Here is a 20,310-nt window from a genome sequence, read left to right as displayed (position 1 = left end):
AGTATCAGCTGGTAATTGCTGGGTTACATATATTATACACATTATTGCATTAATGTGATCCAACAACTACTAGATCATCTTTAGTTTCTCTCAGTTTTATACTTACACCATTATGCTGCTTTTAGCATTCCATTGACAAAGAACTACATGGAAATACAAAGAGATACAAAAAAGAAAAAATGCCAAAAGCAAATTAATAGAAATAAAAATAAAGCATAAAGAAACCCCTTATTCACTCCATTCTTAACCATAATGTTGTCTCAACTGTTTGGAAAATAAACTAACATTCTAAGATAATAATGTTGTAAAAAGATAAACATTAACAATTACTAGTCTCTTGTCTGTTACCTGTTCCACTTCAAAGGAAGTCAGTGGCATATGGAAATTTTTTTCTTTTGTGTGTATATATGGATATTGATGTGTGTGTGTGTATAAATATATGTTTATATATATATAAACATATATATATATATATATTTATATGTATATATTTATATGTATATATACATATGTATATTTATATGTGTATATATATGTGTGCAAATATTTATGTATATACATGTAGACTGCATAGTCATGTGATGCATCTGAATGAAGTCAGTTGCATAAAGAAGTGCCAATCTCCAATAGGAAACCTGTGGAAGTGGTTGACCTAGGAAGACATGGAACAAAGTAGTGAGAAATGATCTTCAGATGTTGAACTTCAGAGAAATGACATGGAACCAAGAATTCTGGTGATTTACTGATCTTGAAAAGTCACGTTGAGCTATGTATAATTGTGGCCATACATAGATACAAGCATTTTATTTTACAGGCATGTCTATACGTCACGCAGATAAATGCATGCACATAATCTGTCCTTTTTCGAAACTCTCCCACAGCCCATCTTCCCAACAGCTCTCCCATTCTACCATGATCACCGCCATCTGCTCTCCCTCATGTGCCTATCTGCACTCTCTCCATGCCCTCACATATCTACCATCCCCACCTCGCAGTCACTCCAATTTCTCTCATCGTCACTTGCTACAGTCACCCCTTCCTATCTCTAGACATCTCCCGTCACATTCTTATGGAACATCTGCCTCTGTACTACATATACTGCCCCCCCCCCACTGTTCTCTGTGCGTAGATCTTGATGCATCTCCAACACCATTTTTTTTTCCTCTCTTTTACTCAGACTGTCTATTTTTCTCTCTACTCTGTCTGCTTCCTCTCCTTATTTTTTTTCTACAGGGGTAGTCAAATATCTCTTCTATATAAAACACCTATCACTATCCTTCTTACACTCAGACCTTTCCTCTGGTGCAAAACCATTTCTCCTGGTATTACTCCCTCTCCCAGCTGAGAGGTCTTCATCTCTCAAGTTATTTGACAACCCCACTGGTGTTGGTGCATTTCAAAAACACCAGTGCTGGTGCCACATATAAAGCACCCAGTACCCTCTGTAAACTCGATTGTAGGAAGGTCATCCAGCTGTAGAAGCTATGCCAAAGCATTCAACTTATACCAGCATAGAAGGATGTTAAATGATGATAATGATGATGATGATGATGTGTGTATGTGTGTGTGTATATGTATGTATGTATATATATACATATATATGTATGTATATATATATGTATGTATATATGTATGTATGTATATGTATGTGTGTATATATATATATATATATGTATATGTATGTGTATGTATATGTATGTATGTATATGTATGTGTATATATATGTATATATATGTATATATGTATGTATATATATATGTATATATGTATGTATATATATATGTATATATGTATGTATATATATATGTATATATGTATGTATATATATATGTATATATGTATGTATATATATATGTATATATGTATGTATGTATATATATATATATGTGTGTGTATGTATACATATATGTGTATATATATGTATATCACGTCACACAGGATATACATGTCATGTGACTAACAAGACTATCAGATGCTGTTACACATCATTTGTTACAATGCATTTGTATTGCTTTAGCCATCAAATGATGCCACCTGCTGGCTAGGCGAGCAGGCCAACACTCCCCCTTGATCAAAAGAGGACTGGAGCAATGGGAAATGAAGTGTTTTGCTCAAGAACATAATGCGTCACCCTGTCTGGGAATTAAACCCACAATCTTACGATTGTGAGTGCAACAGCGTAACCACTAAGCCACATGTTTGTGTCTGTATATCATCATCATCACCATCCTTTAACATGTTTTCCATGCTGGCATGGTTTCTACAGCTAGATGCTCTTCTTATATATATATATATATAGTGCCATCTGACTGGCACATAAAAAGCACCATTTGAGCGTGGTCGATGCTAGTGCCATCTGACTGGCTCCCATGCTGATGGCACATAAAAGCACCCCCTATGCTCTCAGACTGGTTGGCATTAGGAAGGGCATCCAGCTGTAGAAACCTTGCCAAATCAGATTGGCGCCTGGTGCAGCCTCTTGGCTTGCCAGTTCTCAGTCAAACCATCCAACCCATGCCAGCATGGACATTAAACGATGACGATAATGATATATGTATATATATATATATATATAATCATAAATATATAGGGATTGACAGTAACCTGCTTCTCCAACATACTGAGAATTCAGAAATAGCAGTCAAAGAACTACTGATTTCAAAACTACAAATTATTACTCCGTAGTTTTGAAATCAGTAGTTCTTTGACTGCTATTTCTGAATTCTCAGTATGTTGGAGAAGCAGGTTACTGTCAATCCCTATATATTTATGATTATAAATGTTTTTTACCGAAAAGGTTTTTTCATACTGAGCTACCCGGCAAAATTGTTAATTATTAAATTTATTACTAATTGACGATTCCCTGCCCTGCATATCTATATATATATATATATATATATAGTTATATTTCGGGATGGTCATTTTTGCCTTTTAATTTTTTGTTTTTGCCAAATAAACACACTCACTCTATATTTGTTTTTCGCTTCAGATTTATTATTGTTCTTATTTTATTGCTCTTTGTCTGAAAATTTTTTTGTCACAGGGTTTGTGACGAGAGAGATATATAGTGCATGTATTTATTTGGTGTAAAAAGAAAAATGACCATCACAAAATATAACAATATCTGTTTCAACACACAATTTCACATCAGAAATCTTGCAAAAGAAATACATAAATATGAATATATAAATTTGTGTATAAATACAAGGGGGCACTGAAAAGTTCCTGGCTTTGGGTAAAAGAAAATACTGGAGGATCAGTTAATTATGGTTTTATTCAACATATTCTCCTCTCAAGTTGTACATGCTTCTTGCAACAATGTCCTACAATTTTTCATCTCATTCTGCACTTGTAATGAAATGGTGAGGAGAAATATCAAGGTGTGTGTTTAAAAAGTTACTTGAGGAGGTGTAGATTGCTCCTGTGATGCAAGACAATTGATTAACAGCATTTCACCTATGAGCTACTGGTGCAGAATGAGTTGAAACAATTGTAGTGGATTTGAATAAAGAATCTTCTGAATTTCATTTTCTGTCTCCAATTTATTTCTATAAACTCTATGGACACCAAGGAATTCCTGAAGTAAATACAGCAACATATACATCTCTACTGTCAATGACATCAGGTAGCCAAAAACTGGATGAACTTTGCACAGCATCCTACAACATTTCTTTCTACCCAAATATGATTCAACTATATTTGTGTGTGCGTGCATATATATATATATCCATATATCACTTGATCATGTGATCAACCAAACTATCGGATGTTATACGTTGTTGGTCACAATGAACTTTGCATCATTTTTGCTTTTCACTGATGCCCTCCCCCCACTGGATAAGTGAGTAGGCCAACATTCCTCTTGGTTGAAAGGCTAGTCCATTGCAGGGTTACCCATTTAAAGTTGAATGGATGGAGCAATGCAAAATGAGGAGTTTTGCTCAAAAACACATGCAGCCAATCCTGAATTGAAATCATGCATATGCATATATATATATATATATATATATATATATATATATATATATATATATATGCATATGTGTGTGTGTGTATTTCTATATATATATATATATATATATATATATATATATATATATATATATATATATATATATATATATATATATATATATATATATATATATATATATATATATATATATATGTGTGTGTGTGTGTGTGTGTGTGAGAGAGAGAGCACATGTCTTAGTGGTTAGATCTAGCAATTGTGACTTCAATTTCTAGGTCAAAACACTTCATTTTGCATTGCTCGGCAATCACTTCAACACCTGACACGTGATACACTGTGCATCTGTTCATACAACATTAATTTGATGGTAAGAGTGAGCTAACGTGTGACACAAACATTTGATCACTATCAACAAATCATTTGTGTAGGTCATTTGGCAAAAACTGAATGCTCATACATCATCTTCAACGGGAGAGTCCATCATATGTATATGTAAATATATATATATATATATATATGTAAATATATATATATATATATATATATATATATATATATATATATATATATATATATGTCATCACTATCATCATCATTCAACATCTGTTTTCCATGCTGGCATGGGTTGGAAAGTTTGACAGAGGCTGGCTAGGCAGAAGACTGCACCAGGCTTCACTGTCTATTTTGATATGTATATATATATATATATATTGTCAGTAAATCATAAATCCGAAAGAGAAGCACACTCTAAGTTATAGAGCATTAGAGTAGTTAGATGGAGATAGTTATGGCCGGGCTGTAGGATTACCCAAGGTTTCACGTTCATAAAGCACTTCGCTTTACACACATCTTGTCAAAACCTCAAACCCTGGCTCTTTATGGATGTGAAAACCCTGGGTAATCCTATGAACCAGCCATAACTGTTTTTATCTATATCTATCTATATATGTATGTATATATATATATATATATATATATATATATATATATATATAATTTTATTTAAAAGAGTTCCAACTCTGTCTGTTTTTTATTTATATTCTTGTAAAATTTATGTGGGATATAGAATATGGAATATATAATATAAAAAAAGATGGATGGTACAATGAAATGAAGTATTGAATGTCTTATTGAATATATGGAATATGTCTTATTGAATATATGAAATATTGAGTGTTCAATATAAAGGATTAAATATATAAATATATAAAGGCGAATACGTATTTTCTATACCTTGTGGTATTTCATCATGGCCGGTATGACAGACTGTAACAGATATATATATATATAGTATTATCATCTTAAGTAATTGATGTCCATGTTCCATGCTGACATGGGATGAATGGTTTAAGAGGATCCGATAGATATTGTGCAAAGTGTGCTTCATGTTCCAGTGTCTGCTTTGCTGCTGTTTCTGTGGCTGCATGCCTTTTCTAAATCCAACCAATGTACAGTGTGTACTGAGGTTTTGTTTCATACAACCAATATTAGTGCAGGTGCCATGCTGCTGTGTATGTACTTAAAGTCATACAATGATTGTAACTGGTGAGCACAGTTGCACGACCGATATTCATTTTCAATTCATGGAATTATACATGTACATGTATAAAAATGTATGTATGTGCTTATATATGTGTGTGTGTGTGTGTGTGTGTGTGTGTGTGTGTGTGTATAGATATATGTAAATATGTATAAGTATAAATATATAATAGTAAATATGAAAGTTTAAAATTTAATACTTTAAAATTAAGTTTTTAAAGCATCTTACGATCGTTTCGTAAAAGTATTGTCTCTATAATGGAATCCTATATTAATAAACATTTATTGACAATACTTCTGCTCCTCAGAGATATGAAATGTGAAGTTCGTATAATTTATTGAATGGTAGTTTTTTTTTTAAATATGAAGTAATATTTTCCCATATGTTTCATAGTGAATGGGACCTCAAAAGTGGTAAATATCCAGGCAAGGTGTACTCCATGGGCTAAACTTCTATGCGTTAACATATACCTTCTTCGACAATGTAAACTTTCATTTAATCAAGATATCCTTGACCTGAAGGATACACCTCGCCTGGATATTTATCACTTCTGCTATGAAACATATGTAGCCTGAATCTTATCTACTCCATTCTGTAACTCTTGTATATATATATATATATATATATATATACGTATATATGACCAATACCAGTGTCACGTAAAAAGCACCCTTTGAACGTTGGGCCTCATGGAGGTGATAAGTGACTAACACTTTTGGTGATATGCCATGCTTGAGAAGACTCATTAAAATCATAGTTGTGGCTGATGCCGTTGTCATGTAACTGGCATGTAAAAAGCACCAATTACACTCTTGGAGTGGTTGGTGTTAGGAAGGGCATCCAGCTGTAGAAACCATGCCAAATTAGATTGGCACTTGGTGCACCTCTCCAGCTTTCTAGTTTCAGTCAAACCATCTAACCCATGCCAGCATGGGAAGCAGATGCTAAATGATGATGGTGGTGATGATGATGATGATGATGATGATTGTGTGTGTGCATATATGTGTGTGTTTACGTGTATTTTTATATATATAATCCAATATCTATATATATGACGTTTCAGATGCTAATCATTCATCAGAAGAATGTTTAGAGAGTGAAAAGTGAAAAGTGGTTGGAGGGCAAGGTGCGTAAGAGTCAGATGTGAATGTAGTTCTTTGGGAGTGATTTTAGATGGGTAGATGAGTGCTGATGTGTGTAAAGTAGTGTGTTGGTGTTTTGAAATTGGTGTATGAAACAAATTGCTTTATATGTTTTGTATGAGATGTTGTTTGCAGCAAAGTGAAAGAAGAAAGAAAAAAATGGAGAAAGAAAAGTGCAATACAACACTAGTACAAAAATATAAAATAATGTTTTGTGTTTCTGTGAGAAGAAAATTGTGGCAGGGGAGGAGCGAGATGTGAGTGATGTACATGTGTGCACATGTCAGAATGTAAAACATAGAAGTGGAAGAGAGAAAAATGAAAAGGTAAAGGGAAAAAAAAACAGAGAAAACACACAAAAAAGTAATAATGGAGGAAAGATGCAAGTTCAGGGTGAGAGAAAAACAAGTGAAAATGGAGAAAATAACTTAAAACAATAATGAAAAATATCATATCAAAAATTGTATATAACATTAGTGAAAAGACTCTGGAGGTTTGCATGACTTGTGCAAAACCTGGAAAAGTAAAAGGTGATAAAAGCAAATGAAGGTGTAATCATGTTTAGGGGGTTTAAAACCAGGAAAAGAAAAAAAATTTTTGCATAGTTAAAGAGAGGTCTAAATCTATATATATATGCATGAAAGATAGATGTTAATTGATGATGATGATGATGTTTATGTGTGTGTGCATATCATCATCATCATCATCACTGAGCGTCCCTTTTTCATGTTGGACAGTTTGACAGGAGCTGGTAAGGCCAAGGGCTACACTGGGCTCTATTGTCTGTTCTGGTATGGTTTCTATGGCTGGGTGCCCTTCCTAACGCCAACCATTTCACAGTGTATTGAGTGCTTTTTTTATGGCACAGCACCAGTGCTTTTTATATACTTATATATATGTGTGTGTACTTTTGCTTATGTTACATATCAAGGATATGAGTTTTTTTCTTTTTATTGAAACTAAATCTGAAAGTTTGTTTTGAGTCTCAGTTTCATGCCACTCTGATCTAGCAAGTTCAGTTTCAGCAAAAAAAAACAACCTAATATATATATATATAGATAGATAGATAGATAGATAGATTTGGATATAGATAGATAGATGGACGGACAGACAGACAGATATAGATAGATATATAAGAAATTGAGATGACAGAGGAATAAACAATTATGTTATGAATTTCATTAGCTTACAGCTGTTTCTGCAATAAGGTGCAATGCACTTACACTTGAGTGCTTGAGAATCACCCCATAGCTTCATCAGAGCTTCAAACATATATTTGTATATTTATTCTCAAAACATCTAAGCAGCTTTAGATGCGCAATATGCTATTTCGTATAATGTATGTCATAGAATAATTTTTCAACATGCTTGGTTTATTGGTGCACAGATATGAGCACCGATTAACAAACAGTTGGCAGATATAAGTACCAATCAGCAAACAATTTATTCACTGACAGCATTAACAAAGCCAGTTTAGACTCAAAAGTCCAGGTACTTCTGGCTGACAAGACACCTGTTGAAACACCAAGTGTGTTGCACACTGTCGTCATAAAAATGAAAAGTTATTCTCCTATGACATTGCACAGTTTTGCATCTCTACCTGCCTAGACATATTAAGAATATATTTGCTGGTACTCATTCCAGATCTCAGTGTACATGGTGCAAATAATTTTTTTTCATCAGTTGGCAGATATGAGCACCAATCAGCAAGCAATTCATTTGTTGAAAGTATAAACAAGGCAAGCAGCTTGGTTTAGGCTCAAAGGTTCAGATACTTCTGGTTGATGAGACACAACGTCAAAACACTGGTATCCCAGAATCCTGGGCATCTATGAGTCATGTGCTGAACACATTGTCATTGTAAAAGAGTGGTTATTTTCCTTTGACGTACACTCTAGCAATTAATGTGTTTTGCATCTGAGCCTGCCTTGATGTATTACGAATATATATGCAAATATTTGTTCATATATATATATATATCATCATCATATATATATATATATATATATATATATATATATATATATTCATATATACACACACACACACACACACATATATATATATACATACACACACACACACACATATATATATACATACACACACACACACACACATATATATGTATCCATACACACGCATTTAAGAATTTAAAATTTAAAAACTTTGAAGGAATATGAAATAATTGATTTTGGAGAATGGTGAACCACAATACAAATAAAGCTATAAAGAATGCATTTAAAAATGTTACTGGTATTGTAAAACGCTAATTGAAAAATCACTGATGTTACAATAAGCAGGCAGCATGGAGTAATTTTGTCTTGTCATGTGGCTGCCAGTGGATGCTTGCTGCTGGCTGAGCCCAAGTAGAAATGCAATGTCACCACCATTGCTGGTTACCGACATATTTTTGTGGGGGGGTCTTTTAATACTGTATATGCTAAAAACACATATACACCTCAGATAAGCTTCCACTGATGTATCTACTTTGATTATGATACATAGATTGCTCTCCCTCTCTCTCTCTCTCTCTCTATCTCTCTCTCTCTCTCTCTCTCTCTCCCCCTCTCTCTCTCTCTATCTATCTATATATATATATTTTTTTTTTTTTCCGCCATGATAAATCGCTGACCACTACACATATTTTTTTCTCTCCTTGTTTCTTTCTGTGTTCCTTTCTGTTGAAGAGCGTAGACTCGAAAAATTAAAGACTTTCTCTATTCCCGAGCGTTATACTAATACGTCCATTTGTTGTTTACACCACCTGTCTTCGTCTTGTTTTTTTGTGAATTCTCCCTATATATATATATATATATATATATATATATATATATATATATATATATATATATATATAATGCTGAAAGGCTTAAGTGACATACATATTGTAGATGTAGACATCTAATTTCTAGAATTCCACGTAATCCTACTTTCCAGCATGAAACATGACTAAGAGCAGTCACTTGAAATATAAAATTCACCAAATGCTAACTAAAGAAGGTTGACTAGTAAAAGTGTAACAACTCCATTTCAGTGACACTCCATGACTACAACCTACAGATTAAAACATGTAAAAGATAGAAAGTGTGTGTGTGTGTGTGTGTGTGTGTGTGTGTTCATGAGAAATTAGGATAAACACAAGTTTATGTTATAGTTCCTACATATGTTTCACCATTATGGTTGTTTGGATCGCTGTGATAAGTGTTGCAAATGTATTTAAATACTCAGCCACAATGGATCATCAGGAAACACCTAATTGCCTTAAGATAAAGATAACTACATCCAAAGCTGGATAAATGGCGAAGCATTTTATAATTATTTTGGGAGAAAAAATAGAAAGAAAGCAATTGAATGAGGAGGTTTAAGACGAAGGGGAAGAATGAGAGAGTCAAATAGAAGACAGCTTGACAATAATAGAATATATGAAAAAATAGAAATACAAAAAAGTAAAGAGGAAATTAGGAAAAGGTAAAAAGGAAAAGAAAGAGATGGACATGAAAAAGAAAGAAAGAAAAAAGTGAATAATTTGTACAACTAAAACAGAAATGAATAAAATATAAGGTATGTACAGTAATCTCTCGACTCTCGCGGGTGTTATGTCCCCCGCCCCCACGCGATAGATGAAAATCCGCAAAGTAGAAACAATACTGTACTGTATTTTTGTTTTTATAATTTGTGTATATTTATTTTATTATAAATGCAAAACAACACCACAGAGGAATCAATGTAAGCTTAAATAATAAACCGCGATAGGTGAATCACAATAGGTGAACCATGATATGGTGAGGGATTACTGTAATACATAGATATAAAAAATATATAACATAGCAACATGATGATTTATGTTGAATGAATGTAAGTAAAATTAAAAAATGTAAATATGCTAAATAGATAAATAAATAAACACAGTTAAGAGATAGAGAAAGAGGAATGTAGAGTGGGGAAAAGGGCAGGTGAGAAATTGACGGAGAGGTGAGTAAAAGATAAATAAATGGGAGTCAGTTATCTGTGAGTCATTAGTGTTTAGATTGCAGGGCTCCAAACAACTAGAATGGTGAAACGCACATAGGAATTATAATGTAAGCTTGTGTTCATCTTTATTTCTCCTACATTTGCTCTGTAGTTTATAACTAGTGTAGACGTTACTTAACAACTATAAATGAAGCAGACTGGATTATGATGATCTATATTGAGGTCTAAGCATAACAGTAGCAGTCATACATCTGTTTGCACACAGAATTTCTACAATATATATATGTATATATACTTATACCTATAGATATATATTCATATTTATGTAGATGTGTGTGTGTGTATGTATATATTTATGGCAGTCTTCTGATTTGCCAGCTCCTGTCAACCTGTCTCATTCATGCTAGCACGGAAGGAGGATATTAAATGCTGGTGATGGTATGTATACATGTATGTACATCTGAGTGTGTGGATGCCTGTCAAGCCAAGCGAAATCATAGTCATGGCTGATGCCAGTGTCACATGTGGCGCCTGTGCTGGTGGCATGTAAAAAGCACTCTTCAAACTTGGGCTTCAGGGTGACAGTGATAAATGACCGAGACCTTTGGTAATTCACTGTGCTTGAGAAGACCTGTCAAGCCAAGTGAGATTCTAGTCATGGGCCAATGCTGATGTTTCGTGACTGGCATATAACATTTTTGGAGTGGTTGACATTAGGAAGGGCATCCAGCTGTAGAAACTTTGCCAAATCAAATTGAAACCTGGTGCAGCTCCCCAGATTACCAGTTTTCAGTCACACTGTCCAACCCATGCCAGCATGGAAAACAGACATTATATGATGATGATGATTGATATATATATATATATATATACATTTGCACGCACATATATATCCATGTGTATATTGCAAAGACGACTTTTTGTATTGTATATTGGTGTTGAAGAATGAATATAACCATGATATTCTTGTGGATCTGATGAGCTAGAAATCTATATTTGTATTATGTAAAATATACAATAATACTATGTAATTTATAACATATACACTAATGCAGACATGTAAAATAATTTATTATGCAGTAAAATAGATTCTTTATTTCATGATGTTGGCTGTGAAATGATCATAACCTTAGGGATATCAACTGGTGAAATATATATATTCATCTCATACCTCCTGACTTTCTTTATATTCTATATATGTGTATGCATGCATATATGAACAGGTTTCTTGCTATAGGGAAGCTACACAACTTCTTACATAGAAGAGAAGGTGAAATTGAAAAGAGATAAAAAAAACGCCATGAGTTATAAGGGTGGCCCCTCTTAGTAGAAGGTGAATAGATGTGAGTGGGGACAGAAGAACAGTTAGGATAGGTGGATAGCAGTTACAAGTATATATATATATATATATATATATATATACACACACAGAGGGTGTGATGAATAAACTGTTGTCTAAATTTCACACCAATGAAAATAACACTGACATCTCATTTTAACAGATTAACTTACAAAACTGGCATAAAAATATCTTCTAATACTAAAGAGTTAATTTATTCAATAAAATTGTCATTGACTTCAACCACAGCCTCCAGACAACTTCAGAATCTCCTGCAACTCTTCTGGATGGTCTCCTTGTTTGAGTTGGTGAATGCTGCCATAATCCTTGCCTTCAGTTCATCTTTGATGTTATAAGGAGTTTTGTTGGTCTCTTGCTCAACTACACCCCACGCATGGTAATCAAGGGGGTTGCAGTCTGGGGAGTTAAGTGGCCAGATTTTAGGGGTGATATGGTTGCAGAAATTGTCTGACAGCCATGACTGAATTTTCCTGCTTTTGTGGCATGGTGCAGAGTCCTGTTGCCAGACATAGGGTCTTCCAGCAGCCACCCTCTTGACCCAGGGCAGTACTGCCTCCTCCAGGCACTTGATGTAGGCCTCTGTGTTGAGTCTGAGGCCATGTGGAAAGATGAATGGAGGCATAATGTCACCATCAGTTAGTGATCACTCCAAACACCATGATGTTGACTGGATGTTTGATTTTTATCACTCTTGTTACATGTTTGTATTGGAGCTTCTGGTGCGAATGCCAAGCAGTACAGCATGTTGATTCCAAATTTCTGGCAGAGTGAATTGCATCATGGTGCTGTTTTTCTCACAGACGGTGCCCAACTAACCCTACTATGCAGTGTAGTCAACAAAATCAAAAACAAACAATGTGCATGTGCAAAATTAAAAATATAAAATGGCAAGTTTACCTATCGCACCCTGTGTGTATATATGTGTGTGTATGTGCGTGTTTACGTATGTATACGTATACATGTGCATGTACTAACTTCAAGCATGTTAAATAAAAATGTTTGGTTAAGTGAAGGGGATAACCATTTTATTTCATTTGGATGTATCATAATACATCATAGGGTCTGTGTTTCATTTGATGGTGTTATCTTTGTACTTCAGAATGCTGTCTCTTTTGCTATATGTCCACTCATTCAAACTGCAACCTCCTTACATTCAAGTGCATTGAAAGGATGAGCACGTTCTCTAGGTGGCTTGTACTTTTCATCAATAACAATTCAAAGCTTTAAAGTGGCTACATACAGAAAGACATTTTTGAAACTCGTGACCCATCTGCTCTTTGTATGAATGATATATTAAAGTCATACCTTGTGTTTGGGGAGAAGGTATTTCCACTATTAGACTGTCTCTTTAAGTTATCAACAAAGTACATGTACAGAAACCAGAGCTGTTACTTTGGGAGAGACTGAACTGAACCAATGTTGTACAATGTTTGCCCTTCTATATTGTTGGCTCCAAAGGAAGTCGTTTCACCAGCAGAGTTATATTTTCTGATGTTGTTCAAAAAAATTCAGTAGCGACAATAAGAAACTGTTGATCAGCATGTTCATATAGTATTTGGCTTGTTTTCATTTCTTGGACAAGTACGTGCCACAGATTTTGGACATGGTAGCAATTGAAACTATTTTTTCAGTCATGTCTAAGATCATAGGTGAAGGCACCTTTTGTCATAGTTTGTGTGTATGACTGGGATCTAGCCTCTGTTTGTTTTGCTCTGAGTTTTCTGCCTTGCCTGCTTTGGCACTGTTGTGGCATTTCATGCTATGTGCAGTCTGTCTGGCAGCATTCTGTTGAAGGCTAGTCTGTTATTCATCAGGTGTCTCCAGCAGTCTGTGAGCAGCCTACCTGGTAGCATTCAGTTTATGGTGAATGCCATGTATACTACAAGTTTTCTACAAGCTGCATACCTAATAACATTAGTTTAAGGTCTTTGTTGATGCTGTTCTTGTTTATGCTGTCCTCAGAGCTCACTTGCATTTGACAGCAGAAGATATTGTTGATGGGATACATCTTTTCTGTGACATTATCAATGGAAACAGATTATTACAACAGTAAGTGTTCTTTCCTGTTATACCAAAGAGGAAAAAATTCTTTTATTTAAAAAAAGGAAATCAAGAAGATCAAAAAATTATATGAACGTTAATGTTATAGAATGAAGTTATCAGTGTCTGATGCTGATACATGGTTATAACTTGAGAAATTATACAAATGCAGTTTCAAGAATTGTAAAGACGTAAAGGATTCAAGTGGCGGAACATATGGATATGTAAAGAAAGACTAACATGAAAAGATAACGCTTTTGTGACATGTACACTTTTCAAATAAAATAACTTTTGATGTGAAACCTCCAAAGACATTGCCAAATTTTATGAGGAACAGTAAGTATTCAAAGAGAGAGAGAGAGAAAGAAATTATGAAGTAAAGTTGTAAAAGAAAGAAGGAAATAAAAGAGAAATAGATAACATCGAGCCAAGAGAGCAGTTTCTTCTTCCCTATTCCTATTCTATTGTTTTCTTTTTCTTTCGCTCTCTCCTTTTTCCATTTTTTTTTACTACTGTTCATTTCCTTGTACTTCAAGATGCTGGCAAATTTTTATGAGGAGTTGTAAGCGTTGAGAGCTGGTGAAAGAGAGATAAATACATAGTGATAGAGAGTGTTGTAACACTTGGTAGACTGTGAGGAAAATAAAGTAAAGTTGTAAGAGAGAGAAAGAAGGGGAGAAACAAAGAGAAACAAATATTAAGACAAGAGAAAAGGAAAAGAGAGAAAAGAGAGAGAGCATATGAGCAAATAATAGATAAAAGGAAATGAAGAAAAGGAGAAATAAAACAGCAGTGGAGGAACAAATAATTGTTGCATAAATATGAGAGGATGGTTGGAGAATAGGACAAACTCCTGAAAGCATCTATTAGATATAAATTAGTATTGATTGCTAAATCCACAAGTTTTTTTATTCTCTCTCTGTTTATTTCCTTATGTTCCTTTCTGTTGAAGAGCATAGGCTCGAAGCATAAAAGACTTTCTCACTTTCCCAAGCGTCAAACTAATACACCTGTCTTCGTCTTTTGTCTTTCTCTAAATTTCAACTATATATATACACAATTGAGGCCCTTCCCCAACTTAATTCCCTCCTCAAACCATTTCCACTGCGTTAATTACATATGAGCTGAACTGCATACTTCACCAGCTTTTCTCCGATGCTGTGTATCCTTTTTACTACTTAGAACCATTTCACTTGTTATCCATTCTTAATACTGTCTTCTCCACCCACTTTTTACATTTATCACCCTCGACCACATGTCATCTCTCTCTCTCTCTCACACACTTTCTACTGTGCTGTTATTACTATTCTGCTGTTTTTCACCCCTTCCCATTTTCTCTTCTCTGTCAGTCATTTCCTACTCTACCTGACTTCTTCCCAACTCATGTCTCAGTGGTCATTCCTCCTTTTATCCACCATTCAGTACATCCACCCCTCATCCCTAGCCAGTTTTTACTGTTATCACCTGCACTTCTCTACTTATTGTTCTTCATTATATTCCCCTCTCCACCCATACTTCATTTCTAAACATCTTTCACTTTTCTATGCCCTATTACAATTCCCATTTATTTCTACTCACCTTGCATTTTGAAGGTATACCCTCTCTTTTATAATGTGAGTAGTCATGTAGCTCCTCTTCAACAAGAAACTTTTTTCTGTTCTGGCCTCTTTTGTCATAATGTAACTCTTCATGTCCTAGCATAAAGCCACCTCTCTTTCTATTGTAGCTCTACATTTCCTTTATCTACAGCTTCATTATGCTGTTGCTTTCTACTGCAACTTGCTTTTTCATCTCCTCTTCCCTGACCCATTTCTATTTTCCTTTACCTCACCTTCCAAACTGATATTCACCATTGACCACACTCCACACTGTTCATTATTTACTGCTTTCACCTCAATCCCACTTTAAATGTCACATTCTCATGAACCAACTATCCTTGATTCTCTGTGTCTGTTCCTTTTTAATCTGATTTATGCAATTGAGAGTTTGCTTTGATATCTAGTCGCCCATCCTTTCTCTCTTTCCTGCTACAATAGCTGTTTATTTTCTCTATAGCAAGACACTTATTTCTGTCAGCCTCTCGACATCTGGTCAAATACGCATTCTTTAATATTGCACCCCCACTCAGTTGAGGTGTCTTACTTTGCAAATTACTTGGCGACTGCACTAATGCTATTGCCATATATAAAGTATCCAGTACACTCTGTGAATTGTTTTACATTAGGAATGGCATCCCATCACAGAAACCATGCCAAAGCAGATATTGAAGATTGGACCTCAATGCATTCCTCTTGCTCATCAGATCCTGTTCAGATGTTGAATACAGACATTAAATGATGATGATCATGATATTTTGATGTGTGTGTATGTGTAATAGCTACAGCATGGAGGACACATATTAGCCATTCAAACATTTAATCATTTACTACTTTATGTCAAGATTTTTGTTGCATTAACTGCGCCCTTGTTACTGACACGTTTCCACAGCAACTTGTTTGAGGCAAGGTTGTTTGTCAGTTTATATATAGGTTTCATAGTTACAAATGTGATATTTTCATATCTATAGGTCACTCATTTTGGATGCCATCACCTATTGCTCATAGACAGTCAATAAACTCTGTATTTTGTTGTAATTCATGTACCCTCTCTTCTGTATTATTGTTATTATTATTATTGAGTGGGAGAGCAGTGCATGCCATCAAAGTGACACTGGAGTAAAATATATGAAGCCCAGTATACCCATCATGACTACCTGTCCGATAAAGACACACCAGGTACATGCATCGCAACCATATGTACGCTACATAGTGATCTCATATCAAGATTAACAGTGCATGACTTTGTAAGTGAGGCCCAGTTAGAATTTTCTTCAGGTCCACTAGCCCATTCCGCTCAAAAAGTCTCTGAATAAGGGTTGTTTAAGGATGTTGAACAAAACATCCATGTTTCCAAAGGTGAATTATCCAAACCCCATAGAATTCCTCTCAACACATGGCTATGATGCTCCCCCACTACTTCTGCTCGTGATCAGAGATGCACATATTGTCAGCCACTAAGGGACATGCTCAACTGGTTATGGTCAAGCAACTGACAAGCAAATCTGTAGTATTGAGCAGAATATTTGCTGTAGCCCATCTTTTATACCAAGACAAAACAATGTACATGATAACACTTCCAGTCAGTTAAGATCAGAAGCCATGAGAGCCACTGCCTGGTACTACATCAGGGCATTTATTATTATTATTATTATTATTATTATTGTTGTTGTTGTTGTTGTTATTATTTACTTTTAATCTGCATATTTATTACAATCACTCACCGAGACACACCCAGCGTCCTAGGGCGAGTATTATTATTATTATTTTTATTATTATATAAGGCAGCAAGCTGGCAGAATCATTAGCACGCCAGGCAAAATGTTTTACAGCATTTCATTTGTCCTTGCATTCTGAGTTCAAATTCCACCAAGGTCAACTTTGCTTTCATTCCTTCGGGATCAATGAAATAAGTACCAGTTGAGCACTGGAGTTGATGCAATCAATGAGCTACCTCCCTTAAATTTCAGGCCTTGTGCCTATAGTAGAAAGAATTATTATTATTATTATTATTAAGGCAGCGAGCTAGCAAAATCATTAGCATGCTGGACAAAATGCTTAGTGGTATTTCGTCTGTCCTTACATTCTGAGTTTAAATTCCACCAAGGTCAACTTTACCTTTCATCCATTTTCACCAACTTTCATCAACTTTGCCTGTCATCATTTCAGGGTCAATGAAATAAGTACCAGTTGAGCACTGGGATCATTGTAATTGATTTAACCCTTCCCTGAAATTGCTGTCTTTGTGCCAAAATTTGAAACCATTATTATAATTATTATTATTATCATTATTATTATTATTATTATTATTATTATTATTATTATTGTTATTATTATTAATCATTATTATAATTCTTATTAAACAAGAATATTGACAGTGACTTCAAAGTTTCAACCACCTAAGCCATACTTAAAAGTCACTGTCAATAACAGTCTTGTTTAAGAATAATAAATTTCTACTTTAGAGTAACCCTTCAGATTGATGTTAAATTGTTTTTATTATAAACATAAAAACATACATGAACATATTTTCTTTAAGACTAGAACTCTTAATACAGGTTATCCAGTTTCCATGAAGTATATGTAACTGACCACACAATATTACAGGAAGCTGGTCTGATATGGGTATGCATGTATGTGTTTGTGTGTTTATATATGTGTATGTATGTATGCATATATATATATATATATATATATATATTTGCATACAGATTGTACATTGTATGATGCCTGTGTGTGAACAGCCATGCTACACAGCAGCAAAACATGGGCTGTGACTGCTGAGGACATGCAAAGGCTTGAAAGAATGAAGCTTATATGCTTCACTAGATATGCAATGTCAGTGTGCATGTACAGCAGAGTGTAAGCATCTTAACAGAAACGTTGGGCACAAGAGGTATCAGATGTGGTGTGCAAGAGACGACTGTGCTGGTTTGGTCATGAAGCGCTGATCTCTGACTGTGGAGGGAACCTGTAGAAGGGGTAGACCCAGGAAGACATGGGTGCGCATGTATATATGTGTACTTTATCTCCTTGTCTTGTATATCACTTAATGGGAGCAGTGTCATTTATTTCCAATATATTATGAGAACATGTTTCGGACATGAGGAATATTACCTTGATTGTAAATGGGTGAGGATTGGTAACAAGAATGTTGTCCTCACCATAGAAAATCTGCCTCTATAAATTTTGTCTGATCCATGCAAGCATGGAAAATTGGATGCTAGAACATTGATGATGATGTGTATATACATATATATATGTCGTACATATCATCAACATCATCATCATCATCGTTTAACGTCCGCTTTCCATGCTAGCATGGATTGGACGATTTGACTGAGGACTGGTGAAACCGGATGGCAACACCAGGCTCCAATCTAATTTGGCAGAGTTTCTACAGCTGGATGCCCTTCCTAACGCCAACCACTCATATTTATATATCTACATGCATATATATATATACAGGGTGTTCAGATTAAATTTAACAGTCTGCATAAAAGGAGAAGGAAATACAATATCCCATCCAAAAATATCGACTAGATTATGGCTCACAGATAACAATTTATGCTAAGTAACCATACTCAGCTTCCACCACAGCCTCAATATGGTTCTGGAACCTGGTGCCTGTGTTCCTCTCCATGTCACAAGGAAGATTTTTTAACAACTCCTTAATCTTGGCTACAGCTTAGCCTTGGTGTTGCAAACAATGCAGTTGATGTCATTCTCAACTACACCTCACACTTTATAATCAATGGGATTACAACCCAGGCGAATTAAGGGGATAGAAATTGTGGCTGATGAAGTCATAGATATTCTCTAACAACTACTTCTGAAAGCCAAATCCTTCTGCCACACACATGGCTTTCTAGCAGCAACTCTCTCCACCCAGGTTTTGACCATGGTTTCCAGTAGCTTCACATAGCCATCTGAAATTAGCCTAAGGCTTTGTCCTGCAGTTATCAAATGAAATATGGCATGCAAACACAGTCAGAACGCCTGCTGTGTTCCTTCCTGCTGGCCATGACTTCATAGTTTCTGTTGCAGTTGTCCATGTTGTGTCTTATAGCCTTTATGGTATTCACAGGTCATTGAGCAGCAGTCATGATGTCGCCGTTTTCACACCCAGTGCAAACCATCATAATACAGGTAACTTTTTCCCAATATTCAGATGGCTTCCAGTCCTCCTTGTCAGCCAACTTTTTCTCAACTACCACTTCAGTTTTTATGCTCTCCAATGCTTTTGATTGTTCACCAATACATCAAGCTGTTACAGAACATACAGAATTGTTTAAGATAATCAATGGAATGGTACTTCATTCTGTAAGTAAATCCCGAGTATGCTTCATTGGATTTCATACAGCCTACAGAGTATATATATAATCAACACATAAAGAAGAGTGGAGAATTATATATCTTCAAAATTTATTTATTAATGCATTATTCTCATCAAATTCTAATTCAACACATGTTTCTGCTGAATAAGTGTCATAATGTCTTTTGATGTAGCAGTTATGTGCATTTTGTTGATTTAAATTTACATCTTGTAGTACATATTCATCCAAAGTAGACATTGCTCTGCAGTTTTGTTCAAGGTTCTAGTTCACATAAAACAAAAAAGACCATGAGAAGGAAAATGAGATTTCCTGTTAGCATGCCAAACATCACAATATGAATAGTTGCCT

General features: G+C 34.9%; 1 protein-coding gene across 2 annotated transcripts in view; it reads left to right on the top strand.

Annotated features, from left to right (window-relative positions):
- LOC106882189 (guanine nucleotide-binding protein G(o) subunit alpha) overlaps nucleotides 1-20,310 on the top strand; it is a 125,678-nt gene that overhangs the window by 6,749 nt on the left and 98,619 nt on the right. The gene's annotated exons all lie outside the window — the stretch shown is intronic.

The sequence above is a fragment of the Octopus bimaculoides genome, chromosome 1 (assembly GCF_046866305.1).
Source record: "Octopus bimaculoides isolate indiv1 chromosome 1, ASM4686630v1, whole genome shotgun sequence".
In the NCBI taxonomy this organism is placed as follows: Eukaryota; Metazoa; Mollusca; class Cephalopoda; order Octopoda; family Octopodidae; genus Octopus; species Octopus bimaculoides.
This window is presented reverse-complemented; position numbering and strand designations above follow the sequence as displayed.